The sequence below is a fragment of the Arachis hypogaea genome, chromosome 15 (genome assembly GCF_003086295.3).
Source record: "Arachis hypogaea cultivar Tifrunner chromosome 15, arahy.Tifrunner.gnm2.J5K5, whole genome shotgun sequence".
Taxonomy (NCBI): domain Eukaryota; kingdom Viridiplantae; phylum Streptophyta; class Magnoliopsida; order Fabales; family Fabaceae; genus Arachis; species Arachis hypogaea.
This window is the reverse complement of record NC_092050.1, coordinates 89206150-89226682: the sequence shown is the minus strand read 5'-3', so window position 1 is coordinate 89226682 and position 20533 is coordinate 89206150. Positions and strand designations below refer to the sequence as shown.

The 20533-nt window shown below is 36.4% G+C and overlaps 1 long non-coding RNA gene and 1 other non-coding gene across 2 annotated transcripts; both read left to right on the top strand.

Annotated features, from left to right (window-relative positions):
- The first annotated feature begins 7977 nt into the window (after window positions 1-7977).
- LOC112753640 (small nucleolar RNA R71) lies at window positions 7978-8085 on the top strand. The gene has a single exon (XR_003178015.1). It is a non-coding gene; the product is annotated as a small nucleolar RNA R71 (small nucleolar RNA).
- A 5086-nt stretch (window positions 8086-13171) lies between these two features.
- On the top strand, window positions 13172-17647 carry LOC112750398 (uncharacterized). Its single transcript, XR_003175714.3, has 3 exons — window positions 13172-13884; window positions 13990-14240; window positions 17434-17647. It is a non-coding gene; the product is annotated as an uncharacterized lncRNA (long non-coding RNA).
- Window positions 17648-20533: the final 2886 nt, after the last annotated feature.

The following is a 20533-nucleotide window of genomic DNA, read 5'->3' as shown; positions in this document are numbered from 1 at the left end:
CTTCCTCCTTGTTCTTACTTTGGCAACTTCGATTTTCTGTTTTTGAATTTTGGATTGAGATTGAAGGAATTCTATTTCAATCCTTGATCTGCAATTCATCTTTGTTTTCTTCTGCATAATTCTAAGGATTTGGAATTGGATTTAGCTTTCTGCCTTCATTTTCATTTCTTCTGCAACTCTTGCTATCTGTTCTTGGAATTTGAATTGAGATTGAAGAGCTCCATTGATTCTAAGTTTGAGAATCATATTTTACCTCTCTTATCAATTGTTATAAGAATTTGATCTGAGTTTTATTTCCTGTTTCATTTACATTTCTGCTACAATTTATTTTCTGTTTGATCAAGGGTGTAATTGAGATCTAGATCCTTGTTCTAATCTCATTGCTCCTCTTGGATCTTCAATTTTTCTTTTAGATTTTGCTATTGAGCTAAGTTTACTTTCTGTTTTGTTCTTCAAGCAATTTTACTTTTCTGTTTAGATCTTCAGCAGCTTAGTTCATCTTCTACTTCTCTGCTTAATCTCTCTTTACATTCTCTTTGTTAAATTCTAAATCCCAGCTCCCACATCCTTTACTATTCAAGCAATTTACATTTCTTGCACTCTAAGCTTTAGCTATTTACATTTCTTGCAATCTAAGCTTCAGTCATTTACATTACTTGCTCTTTAAGATTCAGATCTTTTACTTTCTTACAATTTAAGTTTCATGCAATTTACTCTTCTGCACTTTACTTTTCTATCAATTTCCCCTCTCCCTTTATTTTCATGCAATTTAGCTTCTGCTATTCAAGTTTCACTCAAATCATCAACTGTTTGCTTAACTAAATTAACCACCTAACTAAAATTGCTCAATCCATCAATCCCTGTGGGATCGACCTCACTCATGTGAGTAATTACTACTTGATGCGACCCGGTAAACTTGCCGGTGAGTTCGGTGTTGAAATTCGACTTCAACACATCACGTCTACGACGTACACGCATGAAAAAGTAAAATTTTTGTATCCGCGCGCAAGCGTGAGTCATGCGCACGCGTGGAATGGCAAAAATTGACCATCCACGCGTACGCGTGGGTCACGCGTGCGCTTCAAAAACGAATGTTGGAGGTCCATCTTTGGCCCAAACATTGCCTCCAACATCCGTGAAGAGGAGCCCAGAATTTGAAGTTGAAAAACGTGAATTGACGCGTACGCATCAGTGACGCGTACGCGTAGATGGGAAAAAGGGCAATTCACGCGAGAGCGTGGTGAACGCGTACGCGTGAACAAGCAAAATCACAGACTTCACGCTTAAGCGTAATGCACGTGTACGCATGGGTAAGCAGAACGTTGGCCCTCCAACGTTGAGTCAAACGCCAATGACAGCAAAGTATCTGGTTTTTTTTTTTTTTGGTTTTCTTCTGAAAGGCGTTTGAGTCAATGTTGGCCATCAAACGTTGACTCCAACGTCAAGCACCAGAACTCACAATTCAAACAGATCTCTTCTCAACAGCAAGGAAAACCAATTGGAGCCATTTTCAACCCAATTCCATCAAGGCCAAAAGCCCAATTCAGAGATTGAAGATCAAAGTGTATAAATATTTTTGAATTTAAGTTTGAAAGGACTTATTCTCTTTTTTTGATTTTTCACTTTTCGGTGGAGTGGAGTTTTATGCAATTCTTTAATTTTTGGCAATGTCTCTTTCAATTGTAATTTCCATTTTGAGAGCTATGAACAACTAAACCCCTTTCATTGGGTTAGGGAGCTCTGTGTAATTCAATGGATCAATTTTAGTTTTCATTCATCTTCTTCTTTCTTTTCTCTTGATTTTTCTAGAAAGCTTTCAGTCCTCATCCAATTGGATAGTTATCTTGGGAAAGAAGCTATTCATAATTGGATTTCCTCGGAACCTTGGAAGAGAAATGAGGAGATCATGCTAGAATTGCTTTCTCACATTGGATTAGATTGGGGTTTGGATGGATATAGTGACATGTAATCCTACCAACACTTTGATCTATGAATTTGTGTGGTATAATCAGTGACCAAACTCCATCTCTTCCCATGAGCACTTCAATCAAGGAATTGATCAATTGTTCATGCTTAGAGAGATTGGCAATCTTAAGTGATTGGATCCCAATTCCTTGGCTCACCAATCTCTCTAAGCATGAACAATTGCTCAATTCCTTGATTTAAGTGCTCATAGGAAGAGATGAAGTTTGGTCACTGATTATACCACACAAATTCATGGATTAAAGTGTTGGTAGGATTATATGTCACTATATCCATCTAAACCCCAATCTAATCCAATGTGAGAAAGCAATTCTAGCATGATCTCCTCATTCCTCTTCCAAGGTTCCGAGGAGATCCAATTATGAATAGCTTATTTCCCAAGATAACTATCCAATTGGATGAAGACCGGTGCACGAAATTGTGATCTCAATGGCGCCAAAAAAACTTGGTACGCACAATCATAATCTCAATTCTTCTTCACAATTTCGCACAACTAACCAGCAAGTGTACTGGGTCATCCAAGTAATAAACCTTACGTGAGTAAGGGTCGATCCCATGAAGATTGTCGGCTTGAAGCAAGCTATGGTCATCCTTGTAAATCTCAGTCAGGTGGATTCAAATGGTAATGGGATTTTGATAATTAAAATATAAATAAAATATAAAATAAGATAGAAATACTTATGTAATTCATTGGTGGGATTTCAGATAAGCGTATGAAGATGCTTGTTGTTTCTGAACCTCTGCTTTCCTATTACTTTCATCCAATCATTCATACTCCTTTCCATGCAAACTGTATGTTGGGCATCACCGTTGTCAATGGCTACCTCCCGTCCTCTCAGTGAAAATGGTCCAAATGCACTGTCACCGCACGGCTAATCATCTGTCGGTTCTCACTCATGTTGGAATAGGATCCATTAATCCTTTTGCGTCTGTCACTACGCCCAGCACTCGTGAGTTTGAAGCTCGTCACAGTCATCCCATCCCGGATCCTACTCGGAATACCACAGAAATGGTTTAGAATTTCCAGATCTCAAGAATGGTCGCCAATAATTCTAGCTTATACCACGACGACTCTGATCTGAACTAGGAGGCTAAGAGATAAACGCTCAAGCTATTGCAGATAGAACGGAAGTGGTTGTCAGGTACGCATTTATAGGCGAGAATGATGATGAGTGTCACGGATCATCACATTCATCAGGTTGAAGTATGAGTGAATATTAAAGAACTGAAGATTGATGGTTTAAAGTTATAGTAAATTCTCGTTGCAAGTATAGTTACTAAACCAAGCAATCAACCCTTCTTACAAAAGTTTTGGTTGTCACAAGTAACAAACCCCTTTAAAATTGATAACCAAAGTATTTAAACTTCGGGTCGTCTTCTCAAGGAATTGCAGTGAAGTATGTTCTTATTATTGGTTATGAGTCTTGTAAATTAGGGTTTTGAAAGTAAAAAACTAGTATGTTAAATGATAAGAAAAATAAAATAGTAATAATGAAATAAACTCTTGGCAAGGTATTAGAACTGGAAGTCCTATCCTTATCAATTGTGATGAGAATTGGATTTTAATCCCACTTTGTTAACCTCTAACTATGAAGGTAAATCAAATGGATTAATTAGCTTAATCCTCAGGTCCTGGTCAATTCCTATGGAAAGACTACAGTTATTGGAGCAACTCCCAATTTCAACCACTGCTTTATTTGACAGCTCAAGCGTTACCAATTACTTAACCCAAGCCAAAAGGAAGAAAATATCTAAATTAAATTAAAAGCATTCATAAATAGAATAAAACATTCATAAACTAAAACACCTCAATTTGTACTAATAAAGATATCAAATGTAACATGGAAAAGTTCATAAATTAAATTGGAAACATAAAAGGAAAATTGAACCTGATAAAAAGAAACAATCCTGAAAGTAATCCTAATCCTAAATCCTAAGAGAGAGGAGAGAACCTCTCTCTCTAAGAACTACATCTAAAACTAAAATTTATGAATTGTGAGCTTGTTTATGAATGGATGCATTCCCCCACTTTATAGCCTCTAATCTGGGTTTTATGGGCTAAAAATTGGGTCAGAAACAGCCCAGAAATCGCCCCCAGTGATTTCTGTTACGTTCAGCTCGCGGCAAAGTGACACGGAGGCGTCGGCCATGCGTTTGCATGGGTTGTGTTTTTGCCAGGTCACGCGTCCGCGTGACCGACGCGTTCGTGTCGCCTGGCTTTGGGGAAGCTATGACAAATTATATATCAAATCGAAGCCCCGGACATTAGCTTTCCAACGCAACTAGAACCGTATCATTTGGACCTCCGTAGCTAAAGTTATAGCCGTTTGAGTGCGAAGAGGTCAGGCTGGACAACTTAGCAATTTCTCGAACTTCTTGTATTCCTTCCACTTTTGCATGCTTCTTTTCCATCCTCTGAGCCATTCCTGCCTTGTAATCTCTGAAATCACTTAACACACATATCAAGGCATCTAATGGTAATAAGAGAGGATTAAACATAGGGAACTTAAGGCCAAAGAAGCATGTTTTCAATCGAAGCACATAATTAGGAAGGCAAATATAAAACCATGCAAATAGTATGAATAAGTGGGTAAAGAGTTGATAAAAACACTCAATTGAGCACAAGATAAACCATAAAATAGTGGTTTATCAACCTCCCCACACTTAAACAATAGCATGTCCTCATGCTAAGCTCAAGAGAAACTATAAATGAGTGAAGATGAATGATAGAATGTATGAAATGCAATCCTATCTATATGAATGCAACTACATGCAAAAATATTTCTACCTACTTGATTAAAAGTAAATGAATCTTCAAAGACAAACATAAATCAGATTTCACTAATTCAAATTATACAATAAAAGACAAGCAAACTTGTAAGAAGATAGCTCATGAAAGCAGGAAACATAGAATTAAGCATTGAACCCTTACTGGTAGTGTATATGCACTCTAATCTCTCAAGTGTATAGGGTAATTCACTCTACTCTTCTCTAATCATGCTTTCTAAACTTTGTTCTTCATCTAACCAATCAACAAATATTTAATGTACCAATGCAAACATCATGAGGTCTTTTTAGGGTTGTAATGGGGCTAAGGTAAAGGTAAGGATATATGTATGGCCAAGTGAGCTTTATAAAGTGAATCCTTGATTAGTCTAAGATCTCACCTAACATATACATACTTTATATAATTTTAAAATGCTTTACCTAGCTACCCAAATTTTTCCCACTTTTGTATTACATGCTCATGTATCAAACTTATTTTTGAATTTTGGCCCATGTGCATTGATTCTTTTTTATTTTGCATTTGGGATAATATTATTTTTTTTGTATCCCCTTAAAATGCATATGCAGCAATTAACAAATATGCAATTAAATATGCAAATGCAGCATTTAACAAAGAAAATAAAATATTGGTGATGAGAAGAAAATACTAACCCATGGAGATCGGTATCGACCTCCCTACACTTAAAGATTGCACCGTCCTCGGTGCATGCTAAGATGTGCAAGTGGACGGGTTGCTTCAGCTGACGCTTTTCTCATCAAGGAATGTGCGTAGGAACTTGTTTGTCTCCCAATGTAAACGTCTTCTGGTTCCCTTCCGGGTGGCCATCTTGAAAGAAAAAGGGAAGAAGAGTAACCCAGAAATAAAGATAAGAAAATAAATGAAGTATGGGTGGGTTAATGCCAAATGACACGGGTCTCATTTACATGGAAGCTTCAACATGTAGGTGAGAAAACAATAGAAGCACATGGCATACCAGTGGTGCAGAATTTGCAGCAAAGGGGAGGAGTGTGGGTAATGAAAATATCAATATAAGTTCATGTCAATGCAAATGAAATGTAAGTATCATAAAAGATTGGCATTGGCAGATAATTAATATCATCCCACAGTGTAAAACAAGTCACTAAACACCAAAATAATTCAAGAAAGGATACAACAGTTGAATAAGAACATTTAACACCAATGATAAAATAATAAATTTAGAAAAAAATAAAAATATACACAAATTTAAAATGCAATGAATGAAATATGCAAGTAAATTAAGTAAAATAGAATGAAGGTGAAAAAGAATGAGAAGTGAAAGAAATAAAGTAAGAAAGAAAGAAGAAAAAAAGAAAAGATAGAAGAGATTAGGATTATAAAAGAAAAGACAAGATAATTGGTGCTGATCTGGATAAGTTGTGCGGCGTAGGCGATGCGGACGCGTGGGTGACGCGGTCACGTGGTGCGCGATAAGGTCAGGTGACGCGGACGCGTGGGTCACGCGATCACGTGGCCTGATTTGTGCGATTGGCGCGAGGGCAGCCTCGCGGTCGCACAACTCTCTGTGTAAAATTCTTTTTGCCAAATTATTGGGTGACGCGATCGCGTGGTAGACGCGATCTCATGGATGGCCTTATTTCCAATATGACGCGGACGCGTGGGTGACGCGTTCGCGTGGGAGGACTTAGGCTTCTAGCACGAGTCCAGCCCTACTCCAGCACAACTTTCGGCCATGCACCCCTTTTACGCCGATCTGTTGGAGCACGCGTTCACGTGCGCGACGCGGACGCGTGGGAGGCTATTTTCTAAATGACGCGGCCGCGTGGTTGACGCGGTCGCGTGGATCAATTTGTGCCAAAGGCACGCCTCCAGCCACACTTTCGCGTAACTTTCTGTTTACTTTCTTTTCATCACAATGCACTGGTGACGCGGACGCGTCAGCGACGCTGCCGCGTCGCGTGCGTGATTTTTTTTTTAATGCATGAAAAGTGCAGAATGCAATGCTAATATAGATACAATAAATAATTCTAGGTTCAATGAAAATAAAATAAAATAAAAACGAACAAAACGAAATAAAATTGAAAGAGGAACAATCATACCATGGTGGGTTGTCTCCCACCTAGCACTTTTAGTTAAAGTCCCTAAGTTGGACATTTGATGAGCTTCCTGTTATGGTGGCTTATGCTTGAACTCATCCAGGAATCTCCATCAATGTTTGTGATTCCAATATCCTCTGGGATCCCAAATCTTGTTTCTACACCCGTCTTCAAGTTGATTATCATGATTCCATCCGGGTGATTCAGCTTTAGAATTCTTAGTGAAGCGTCCAAACAACTTTCTAGACCCATTCAGTTGAACTTTACACCAACCCTTGCATTTAAACTTTGAGTATGCGCGCGGATACATAAATTTTGCTTTTTCACGCATACGCGTCACTCAAAATTCATTTAGCTCCAGAACTGAACTTTTTATTACCACGTTGGGGGTAACGTTGGATGTCCAATGCTCCCTCCAATGTGAGCATCAACTATTCATGCAGAGTCTTGCTCTGCTTCTCTTTTAACGTTGGAGGCAAAATTGGTGGTCCAACTTGGCCACCAACGTTGATTCTTCTTCATCTTTTTCCAAGCTCCTTCTTCAACCTTCCTCCATACTTTCTTTCACCTATCATCAACCAATACATGCATCAAAACCTTGCTAAAGTCATGAGAATTCTCATCATTTTTAGCACACAAGTAATTATAACATAATTCTCATGAAATTGCATCAAATTAATCATAATTAGATGAATCTAGGTATGCGTGAATTTCTACCCAATTTGCTTACTTATAACTCAAGAAAGTGCATAAAACCTATTAAAAACAAAGAAAAAGGCTAGTGAAACTAGCCTAAGATGCCCTGGCATCATCTCCTTCCTGTATAGGTGCTTGAGTATTGATTGATGAGACTTGATTCTTCTCCATTTGCTTGGTTAGAGCTGCTAGTTGAGCTGTGATCACCTTGTTTTGAGTCAGCAAGGAATCCATATAGTTTAGCTCCATCACTCCCCTTCTTGGGTTTCTATCAGAGGCATAGATATATTCATTGTTGGCCACTGTTTCTATGATGTCTATGGCCTCCTCAATTGTCTTTTTGGCATTGAGGGAACCTCCTGAAGAGTGATCTAAAGCATTCTTTGCCTCTTGTGACAATCCTTCATAGAAAATGTGTAACTGCACCCATTCATTAAACATGTGTAGAGGGCATCTTCTTGTCAACTCTTTGTATCTCTCCCATGCTTCATAGAGAGTTTCCCCATCTTGTTGTCTAAATGTTTGTACCTCAGTTCTCAGCTTGATGATTCTTTAGAGAGGGTTGAATTTAGCCAAGAATTTGTTCACCACCTCTTCCTAGGTTGTCAAACTATCCCCTGGAAAGGATTCAAGCCACTTATATGCTTTGTCCTTAAGAGAAAAGGGAAACAAAAGCATCCTATAAGTGTCAGGGTGAACCCCATTAGCCTTCACAGTATCACAGATTCTTAGGAAGGTAGATAGGTGATGGTTTGGATCTTCTTGAGCATTTCCTCCAAATCAACAACTATTTTAAACAAGGGTGATTAGTTGTGGTTTGAGCTCGAAGTTGTTAGCATAAATAGTGGGCCTCAAGATGCTGCTCCCACAATTCCCATGATTCGGATTGAAAGAAAATTGTTTAATGTAGAGTACTACCAACTTAGTCAATGTCAATCTAAATCAATCCCCGACAACGACGCCAAAAACTTGATGGGTAGAATTTACGTAACATAAATTCTTCCGGCAAGTATACCGGGTCGCAGTCAAGTAATAACTCACTAAGTGAGGTCCATACCACACGGATTGATGGATTAAGCAACTTTAGTTAAGTGATTTCTCTAGTCAAACAAATATTTGATGGTTTTGTGTGATTAACTCAATAGAAAAGTAACTGACATAGAAAGTAAAAGTACTAAATCTAAATGACCAAATAATAAAGGGCTAAAAGTAAATTGCAGAATAGTAAAGAGCGGAAACTTAAATGACAAGAATGTAAAGCAATAATGTAAATGACAAAGAATTTTAAATTGCATAAATGTAAATGGGTTCTGGGTATTAGGAATCAAAGGAAATTAGAAATTCAACAGCAATGAAGTGAAGCAAACTAATGGGTGAGATTCATTAGGGATCGGAGATTGAGGACTGGATATTACTCACTATATCAATACATGTAATGAATCCATCCTTTGGCAAGCGCACCAAATTGTCGTCAAGTAATAGCTCACTATGAGTGAGGTCGAATCCCACAGAGATTGATCGATTGAGCAACTGTAGCTAATAGGTGATTTTAGTCAAGCTAATAAAGAGAGATTGTTCAGTGCAGAATTCTAAATGGCAAAAATATAAATGACTTAAAAGTAAAGGAAAGCAATAAAGTGCAGAAAAGTAAATAACATAAATGTAAAGTGCTAGAACATAAATGACTAAATTGTAAATGGGGAATGGGTAATGGCAAAAATTAAAGAAAGTTATAAAGAATAGGGAAGATGAGAATAGGGAAGAGTCATTGGGATCAGGAGATGTTGCTCTTTTTAGATTAGATCTAGATCATCTCATCTTCAATCATGCAACTCATTGACCTCTGGGCAATAATAATTGATTGAACCCCAATTCCTTGGTGATTCAATCTCTCAAATCTTGATAATCAGCCAATTCCTTGGTCTAATTGCTCATAAAGAGAGATAGGCTTAGTCCCTGATTATACCACATGTAACACCCCAATTACCCTAAGTCTTACCTCTAGCCGTAAGACAAAGGTTAATCAAAGGTTACGACAATTCTAAGGCTTGTACATATTTATATAGAAGGAAATAATATATTCTAGTAGCCCGATGAAGGATTAAGCTCAAAAACAGAGTATATAATCATAGGGAACTAGCCACAGCTTGCGGAGTTTAAGCCGACTAGTTACAAATAGTAAAATACAGAGTTTTGGAGTTAAAACCGCTTATACAACTTATCCCTTAAGTAAGCCTCTAAGGCCATAAAGATAATATACAAAGAGATGTGAGAGTAACTATAACAAGGTAAAATGGAAATAGACCAAGGAGGAACCATACTCCGCTCTGTCACTATATCTACAATCTCACCGAAGTGAATTACGACCTGCATCTGAAAAATAACAACAAAGTATGAAATGAGAACCGGAGGTTCTCATTATGGTAACAGTGCCCAATATGTAAGATGTAAGGCCCCGAGATGCCGAAGGCAATCCTAGAACTTCACACCAAACTGATATTCAAGCTTAACAAAAATAAAGAAATAAAGAACTTAAACCATAACTGGGTATCTAAACTTAGGGGATTTCTATCTAGAACTAGTTACTGGTATCCCACAGCCTTCACCAACATACCCTCTGTACGATCCCATTGCCGCCGCCTACCTAACCTCCTCAGCACCAAACAAACATAGATAATGCAAGCAAGGAAAACACAAGTAGTATTTATATATATAACAAGTATTTCGAGAAGCAAGTAGGCATATTATACAATTAGGCAAACTCAGGTAATCAAAGCAAGCAAACATATAGAAGATGCACGTGATGAATGTCTATCCTATTGGCTGTGATATCACATGTTGGTTATAGTGCCAAACCCGACAGAAAATCCGGTCGACAACTCCCAGATTAGTCTCTCTATTGTGCACAAGGAGGAATAATTCTGAGGGATGAGTGCCCTACCACCTTCTCCTTTCAGAGGGAAACATTCCGAGGGAGCGTGCCCTACCACCTTCCTCTGGTTATCGCATGATTCCGTGGGTTAGTGCCCTACCACCTTGCAATCAGAGAGAAATCACATTTTCAAGAGGAATGATTCTAAGGGATGAGTGCCCTACCAACTTCTCCCTTCAGAGGGAAACATTCCCAGGGACCATGCCCTACCACCTTCCTCTGGTTGCGAGAAATATGAGTGAGAAGCCTAGTGACGAACGGATTTTTACTAGTAAAGAATTCACAAATAAGTTCTCGGTTCTAGTATAGTTTCTAAACCAACAAAGAATCCTTTCATACAAAAATTTGGTTGTCACTTAAGCAAATCTAATAAAATTAAACCGAAGTATTTAAATCTCGGGTCGTCTCTCAAGGAATTACAAGGAGGTGTAGTTATTATTGGTTATGAAAAAGTATCTTTTTGGTTTTTTTGAATAAGGAACAAGAAAAGTAAATTTCAAGAAATTAAATTAATAACTAAAAAAACTCTTGGCAAGGTATGAAAATTAGACGTCCTATCCTAGTTATCCTTATCAATTGTGATGAGAATTGTCAATTGCTACCACTTAGTTAACCTCTAACTATGAAGGAAAGTCAAGTGGATGAATCAATTTGATTCCTCAGGTCCTTGTCAACTCCTAAGGAAAGACTAGCTTTAGAGGGATCCAAATCAATTAGCAACTTTCAACTATCAATCAACAAAGGAGTTTGATAACTCAAGAGTCTCTAATTACTCAACCAAAGCCAAGAACATAAAAATCTAACTTAAAACCCTCCCAAGAATTTTATCAAACACTTGGAAGGCATAACATAAGAACATAGAAAAGTAATAGGGAATGTAAAATATAAAACCAACAATTGCAAGCATCAATAATAACAATTAAATCAAGAAGCAATAAATCTAAAATACCTCAAATTGCATTAAATGGGAAAATCAAATCTAACATGAAAAGTTCATAAATTCAATTGGAAAGCTAAATAAACTAGAATACTAAGACAATTAAAAGTAGAAGAGAAACTAAATTAAAGGAACATTGAACCTGGAATTGAAAAGAAATAAACCTAAAACTAAGAGAAATCCTAAAACCTAGAGAGAGGAGAAAAACTTAATGGGTGGAAATCAGATTCCACACAAATAACTCACCGGCAAGTGTACCGGGTCGCATCAAGTAGTAAAACTCACTTAGAGTGAGGTCGATCCCACAGTGATTAATGGATCAAGAAACTTTAGTGAGTGATTAGTCTAGTCAAGCTAACATTGGTGAATTGGATGTGAAATTGAAGCAACAGAATGTAAATAGCAGTGAATTTAAAGTTGCAGAAAGTAAATGAGCAGAATCTTAAAGAGTAAGAAATGTAAATTGACAGAATCTTAAATGACAAGAAATGTAAATTACATCAAATGTAAAGGGGGGCTGGGTGTTGGAAATTAAAGGAAGCAATGAAGCAAGCAATCAAAGAGATCTTAAGAACAAGTGACAGGAAATTTAAAGTGCAGGAAAATTTAATTCAGATCACAGCAAGAATTGTAAAATGCAGAACACTTGCAGAAGAATTAAATTGCATAAAAGTAAATTGGAAGCAATTGGAACAGAAGATTTAAATTCAAGCTCAATGTAAACTGAAGTGTATAATTGCAGAAAGGAAATTGTAGCAAAAGAGGAAATTGTAGCAGAGAAATGGAAATTGCATAAAGCTAAATTGAATTCTGAAATGTGGAGTGCAGAAAATTAAAAGTTTTTCAAAGAGAACTTTCTATTCTACGCTACTCCTAATGCTCTCTAGCAGAGCCAGCCTTCTCACAAAAATGAAAATGATGCCTTATATAGGCTTTACAAAGTGAAAATGAAAATGAAATTGAAAACAAATTAAAATTCAAATGAAAATCCTAATCTAACTGATCCTTGTGCCTTTGAGTGATGTCATTTGGGCTTTGCTTGCTTTGGATTTAAATGAAATGGGGTGATTTTTATTTGGCCTTGAATAAAAATGGATTTGAAGAAGGATGGGTGTAACAACACTAGTTTTGAAAATCAAATAAATAGTTATTTGTGATTTATTTTATTTGTTGATAATCTTATTTTAAGAAAATTATTTTACTAAAGGTAATTAAATAGAGTTTCATGATAATTGAAGTTTAAATTAATTAGAATTTTTATATAATCTTTATTAGATATTTAGTATAATTAAAATTATAATTTTGATAATTGAAAAATAAGAAGAATTGTATAATTTAATTCTATTTTGAATAAATTATGTTATTAATTTGAACTCCTAGAAAATGATTTTATTAAAAATGATTAGATTGATATTTATAAATATTTTAAGTTTAAGTCAATTAATATTTATGTACAACTTTATTATAATTAATTATTTTATAAATTGAAATTAAAATTTCAGAGATAGGAAAATAATAGAGATTTGTATGATTTAATCTAGAAAATTGATATTTGAATTTAAATTGTACTTTACAAAATATAATTAACTTGTTCATTTTATAATGTAAATTAGAAATAATTGATTGAACTTAGCAATATGTTGATAAATAATGTTCCTAAATATTTTTAATAAAGTATATTTGATTTTAAAATAACTCTACCCTTCAATTTTATCAAAATATCTATTTATATCTATCAATATTACTTTATAAAATCCCTAATTTCTAATCCTAATTCCCAAATTGAATCAGAAACCCTAATTCCCAAATCTGAGAAACCCTAACCCTAACTCCCTCACTACACACAGCCGCACCCCACCCCCTTCAAACTTTCCTTCAGCATAGTATTCAGTAGCAAAATAGAGAGCAGAGAGAGAGGGCTCGAGGGAAGAGCTGCTGCCGCGCCGCCATGACCGCCGGACTGCCGCACGCAAGGATCCCACGCCACCATCGCCAGCGTCGCCCAGCCTTGCCCACGCGCAGCCGCCACTGCCGCGCCGCCGTTCCGTTGCCGTTGCGCTGCACCCTATCTGCGTTGCTGTCGCTGATTGGTGGAAGGTAGGAGCAGAGTGCGCACAGAGGAAGAGAAGTCATTCACCACTGCCAAACCTCCGTCGCCAGTGATTCGCCGCCGCTGAAGCTCGTCACTGCTGCCGTGCCACCGCCGTGGAGAGAGAGCCAGACACCGCGAGGAAGAAGCCCGCAACCAGCCTTGTCGCCGTCAGTGTTGTGGGTTGCCGTCGCCATCCACGCGAGCTGCCACCGCATCAGCGTTACTGAGCTGCAGCGCCACCGTTGTTGCACCCTGCTGTTGCCGCGTCTCACCAAGCCGTCGCTGGAGGAGGAAGTTGCTCTGCCACCCTTCGAGCTTGCTGTTGCAGTTGCCTATACCGCTGCCGTAGCTTCTTTGTTCTGTTAGTACCTTCTAATTGTTGTAAGACATTCGTGTTCTAAATCGTCACTTGATGTTTTTATTTATTCCACTGCCATTTTATTAGCCTTGCTCTTGTTCCAATTTGATTTTGCCCTGAACTTCCAGAATTGAACTTCCAGAATTGAACTTCCAGAATTGTTACTCTTATCCGATTTGAATTCATGGTTTTCGCTTGCTGCCGTGGCCACCTCACGTTGCTGCTGGCTCTGTTTGAAAATGGCTGCTACTTCTAGAATCTCAGATCGGAGAGGAAAGGAGGCGTTTAACCTTGTCATTGTTGCTGCCATGGAAATAGGTGCTGGAAACTGCTAATGGAGCAGCTGCGTTTAGTGAATTTCGTGAGTTTCGACTTTGAGGTAGGGAATTTAACGTTTTTAATTTAGAATGCCTACAAAGTTATTGGATAAGTGCAAATGGTTAATAATAGTTAAGAATTTCTTAATTGACAAGCTTGAAATGTGCTTGAGAATGGTTAGCTATTGTGATTTTTCTGAGTTATGATTCGAATTAAATGTGGTTGTGAATGGTGATTAAACTGGTAATATTGATTTGATTTGAGGCTGTAACTATTACCGATTTTATAATTGTTTGGAATTATTGAGAATCCTGTTATTTGATTATGTTGAGCTGGTTGCTATAAGCTGTTTTGCTTTATGGTTGCAAACTGACTGAAATTCTGATCTTTGACGGATTTATATTGAATTGAATGATGTGCTGGTTATTTGATATAGTGTAACGGTAGTGGATTTGTTGGAAATTCTGATCTTATGTGATATTGCTGAATTGGTTGAAAATCTGGTTGTGAATTGTATTTTGAATTACTGATTTTCTTGTGATGAGTTGGCTGAGATTTTGATCTTGAATGAATTACTTTAGATTGTTTGATATTGAATTAGAAATTTAATATATTGGGATGGCTGTAAAATGGATTTGTGACAGGTTGGAATTGGTTGAACTGTGGCTGCGATTAGTGGTTTATTTAAGTTTACTTATTAAATTGAGATATGAAGAGTTAATCATTAAGTGAAATGTATTTGACAAGAGTTAGTTGTGGTGATTATTCTTAGTTATGATTGGAGTTGGATGCGAATGTGAATTGAGTTTGGGTTATGGCTGTGATATTGACTGGTTTCGTTGTCGTGAGTAATTAATTGATGAGATTTGCTTTAGGTTGAAGCTGTAATTGATATTGGTGTTTTCTGATTTTGATGGGATTATTGAAAAGTTCTGATTCCATGTGAATATACTGAATTAGTTGAGTTGTGTGGCTGTATTTTGGTTATGGAGAGTAAGTGTTTGTTGTTGTTTTTAGTTATTTGATGTATCGGAATGGCTGTGAAATTGACTTGTGACTGGTTGGAACTGGTTTTGGTAGTTGTTAATGTTGGTTCATGATTAATTAGAATTAAGTTTGAGAACTGTTAACAGATTGAAGCTTGATTATTAAATTTATCTTATGAAATCTGAATTTAAAGATAAGAACAGTAACTCTAAAAGTATAAGGATAACTTGTAATAATTGGGAATTATATGGAGCAGAATTTTTGGGTGAACATATTATAAGAGAACTGGAATTATGTAAATAATACATACTCTGTGTTTTGGTATCAATATTGCTGAGATTTTGGTTAAGTTAGGTGATAATATGTTTTGGGAATTCGGAAAGTGAAAAACTGTTAGTCCTTTGGTTAAAATAATTGATGAATTGATACAATGGAAGTTATTAACGGATTATATGGAAATTAGGTATGAATTGATAAGAAATGAATTGAATTCATGGATTATGTGGGAATCACAGAGTATAATCGAATTACTATTTATTATGAGTTGTGAATTTCTGTTTGATTGAGAATATTCTGTATGATAGTTATTGAGAAAAAGACTGATGAATTGTTGAGAAAGGTTTGATGAGATGTGAAGGAAGAGGGAACCCGTAAGGGTGGTTAAGTCCGAGTTTTAGGGGAGGTGCTGCCAAAATTTTATAAAAATCTAAGGTTTCATTTGAAAAGTTATTTTAGAAGCTTTGAATTTAGAAAATTATATTACCTGAGATTTATTTAGTAAAGAAAAGAATTATTCTATTTTAATTTCGACTTACCAAAGAAAGGTTTATGTTTAAAAATTAAATTATTTAAGAAAGAAACTATATTTCAAGATTGATTCAATATAGAAAGAGTTATGTTTTGGGCTTGAAATAAAGGATTACCTTTTTAGAAATTTGGTGAAATAATAATATTTGAATTTGAATAGTAAGAGAGATGATTTTTGAATCTTTGTGAAGTTAGTGAACTTGAGAAAGAGTTCTATTCGATTATTTCCAAAGAGAGGTTATGTTTTGAAAAGTTTTTAATGAATTTAAAATAAATGATTTTCTTGAGTCTTTTGATAGAGGACTAAACTGAAAAATAGTTTTAAAGTTGGCTTGACTCAAGGTTGCTAAAGCAGAGATTATGAACTGAATTGATGATTGAGATTTTTGCGAACGAATGCTTGAGAAAGTTAAGAAAGGTTTAAGAAAATATGTTAAGGATTCAAAGGGAAAAGAGAATGGGGAAATGATATATGGATTGTTGAGTTTTAGAAAGGAAAATGAAAAGTGATAAAATACGGGAAAACCCCACGAAATGTTAGTTGTTTAACTATGGGGAAAACCCATGAATTGATAATTGGTACAATTCGGGAAGTACCCACGAACTGAATGATCATTGATCTCGGGGAAACCTATAGATTGTTATTTGATTTATATGCGGGAAAAACCCACGGACTGATAATCATTGATTACGGGAATAACCCATGAATTGTTGTATGTTGATCTCGGGTATAACCCACGAACTGAAGATCGCTATGTTATTGTGTATTGATCTCGGGTATAACCCACGAACTGAAGATCTCTGTTTTGTTTGTGAAATGATCTCGGGGACGCCCACGAACTGAGGATCACTGTTTCCCCTTATGCGTATATTATGGGGTCGAGCTTTGCGCCGACTGCCGGTAGTCACGAAGGAGTGGTATTCTTACCACCGACACATATGCACGAATGACACAAAGGGAAGCCATATCTGGGACTTATTCCTAGGTAATGTCGGGATGTAGGGTGTAAACTGACACGTGAGCTCATGGCCTGCTTAGGACAGACATGCATCATATTGGTTGTGCATTTACATTTGGCTGTGTTTGCCTATATTACTTCTTTGTGCTGTTTGTCTTATTGTGATTCCTTTATGTGTTGAATTGAGTTTCTTCTTGTGCTAGTAGTCTGTGAATGTATAGAGATGATTAATAATTGTTTGTTGTGACTGAGAATCAATTATGTGGCTGAAAGACATTTCATATGACAAATTTTGTGATTAAGATCTGTTTTGGGTTTAGGAATTTAAAGAAAGTAATTATTTATCTAAAGTAAGACTAAAAAGTATTTCAAAGGGTTTGACGAAGAGGGTTTATTAAGCAAAGTTAATTATTTGCATGTTAATCATTACTTTTACGGCATTCCCATTCCCTACTGAGAACGTGTGGTTTGTTCTCACCCCAAAATCTTCCCCCCTTTCAGTGACACAGGTTCGAAGACTCAGTTTGAAGCTGCGGGCGAGTATAGTATTTATTTATGAGATAAGTTTTTTAGTTAGGTTATTTTCATAGAATTCCCTCGCCCTTGTTACTTTAGTTTTTATTTTATGCAGAGGGATAGGAGTTGTACCTGAATTTTATTTAAATCCTTTTGTATAATATTACTATTATTAATAATTATGTGATTATTATTATTACTTGGTGATGTTTGCTATATGATTTTAATTAATAAAAACAAAAAAAATTTCTGGTATTTTTACTAAAATTGAATCGCGATATCGAACTAAAGGCTTAATAGTAAATAGTTAATAAGGAAAACAGGTCAGTAACGCCTTACTTTTGGTACGATCATGATGTATTGGAAGTTGGGTCGTTACAATATGGTATAAGAGCAGTTCGTTCCTGTTAGAGCCTTGGGAATGGACTAACTATGCTTCACTGCATACTCTGAGTGTTTGTCATGCTTTGTGACTTGTTCTGATAACAAGAGTTTGAGTTTTATATGCATGACTGTCTGATGATTAACACTGTTAGTTTACCATTGCATGCCTCATGGTATTAGGTCTGGCCAACTTAATACTAATGATTTATGTATATGGGAATACCAATAGGTTATCATAGACGAAATAGAAGTTATAAGTGATGCGATTAATGGGGTTTGGGAGCGTTAGAGGTTATGAAGTTAGTTTTGATTCCACGTATAATCTTTACTCGTGCCACATGAACTCGTGCCATATTTTTCTTCGTTGCTTTCATTGGAATTCTCCGGTTTGAATTTCCTTCTTAGAATGTGATTTGCTTGTTTCCCAACCATACTTTGTCATTCTTGTATACCTTTGCTTGCCTATGAATCTGAAGTCTTACGTAACTTTTTGAATATTCATTCTTGACAAATGCCTATGCTTCTTTCATATATTTTGTTTTATTTGATTTAAGTTCGGATTTATTTTATTCTAGCAATTTTCGAGGGCAAAAATTTTTCTAAGGTGGGTAGAATGTAACAACCCTAGTTTTGAAAATCAAATAAATAGTTATTTGTGATTTATTTTATTTGTTGATAATCTTATTTTAAGAAAATTATTTTACTAAAGGTAATTAAATAGAGTTTCATGATAATTGAAGTTTAAATTAATTAGAATTTTTATATAATCTTTATTAGATATTTAGTATAATTAAAATTATAATTTTGATAATTGAAAAATAAGAAGAATTGTATAATTTAATTCTATTTTGAATAAATTATGTTATTAATTTGAACTCCTAGAAAATGATTTTATTAAAAATGATTAGATTGATATTTATAAATATTTTAAGTTTAAGTCAATTAATATTTATGTACAACTTTATTATAATTAATTATTTTATAAATTGAAATTAAAATTTCAGAGATAGGAAAATAATAGAGATTTGTATGATTTAATCTAGAAAATTGATATTTGAATTTAAATTGTACTTTACAAAATATAATTAACTTGTTCATTTTATAATGTAAATTAGAAATAATTGATTGAACTTAGCAATATGTTGATAAATAATATTCCTAAATATTTTTAATAAAGTATATTTGATTTTAAAATAACTCTACCCTTCAATTTTATCAAAATATCTATTCATATCTATCAATATTACTTTATAAAATCCCTAATTTCTAACCCTAATTCCCAAATTGAATCAGAAACCCTAATTCCCAAATCCCAGAAACCCTAACCCTAACTCCCTCACTACACACAGCCGCACCCCACCCCCTTCCAACCTTCCTTCAGCATAGTGTTTAGTAGCAGAACAGAGAGCAGAGAGAGAGGGCTCGAGGGAAGAGCTGCTGCCGCGCCGCCATGACCGCTGGACTGCCGCACGCAAGGATCCCACGCCACCATCGCCAGCGTCGCCCAGCCTTACCCGTGCGCAGCCGCCACCACCGCGCCGCCGTTCCGTTGCCGTCGCGCTGCACCCTATCTGCGTTGCTGTCGCTGATTGGTAGAAGGGAGGAGCAGAGTGCGCACAGAGGAAGAGAAGCCGTTCACCACTGCCAAACCTCCGTCGCCAGTGATTCGCCGCCGCTGAAGCTCGTCACTGCTGCCGTGCCACCGCCGCAGAGAGAGAGCCAGACACCGCGAGGAAGAAGCCCGCAACCAGCCTTGTCGCCGTCAGTGCTGTGGGTTGCCGTCGCTATCCACGTGAACTGCCACCGCGTCACCGTTACTGAGCTGCAGCGCCGCCGTTGTTGCACCCTTTTCAAATCTTGGTGAAGCCACTTTGGCCAATTTTCTTGCCAAGCCTTGTAGCGCTTAGTTAAGAGCACAAACGTAGCGCTACTTTGATTCCTTGCTTAGCCTTGTTTGAGGGCCCGAGAAAGTGAAAAGAGTTAACGTAGCGCTCAATTTTTAAACGCTACCTTGTTTCTCCTTGGCTTGATGGGCTTGGCTTAATGGGCTTCCCTTGGTGCGTGTTCTTGGTTTTCTCTTGGCCATGCCCGAAAAAGTGAAATGAATGAACAGAGCGCTCTCTTGTTTCTCCTTGGCTTTGTTGAGGCGCTCCGTTGCAAAAATCAACGCTACATGCTTTCATTCTATCTTAATTAATAAAGCCAATACATTGTCCTTGATGGTACTAATTAACTAAACACATGCATGCTTTCATTCATTATGGCATTAAGGATTTAATGGTTTCATTCATGCACTTCATTAACGCCTTATTGGTATTAATAATATTACATGCATTCTTTCATGAACTTAATTAAGAATGCCAATGTATCATTCATTTATTTCAACGTAGCATTCATTCATTCTTATTGGCATGATTAATTAATGTTTCATGCAACATTTCATGCATGCATTCATTGACTAATAATACCAATTGCTTTAACGCAGCATTCATTTTCCATGCCTAATGCATTAATAATGCATCATGATGGCATTAATAATTAAATGCATGCATAATGCACTCATGGCCTCATGGTCATGGGCCACGCTTTTAAAGCATGCCCTAAAGTTCCAAAGTGTGCCCCAAAATCTATATTTTCTTCTTTTGAGCTGATTTTGTGCTATTTTGCTTCTTTTTACACTTATTTCCTACAAAATTTATAA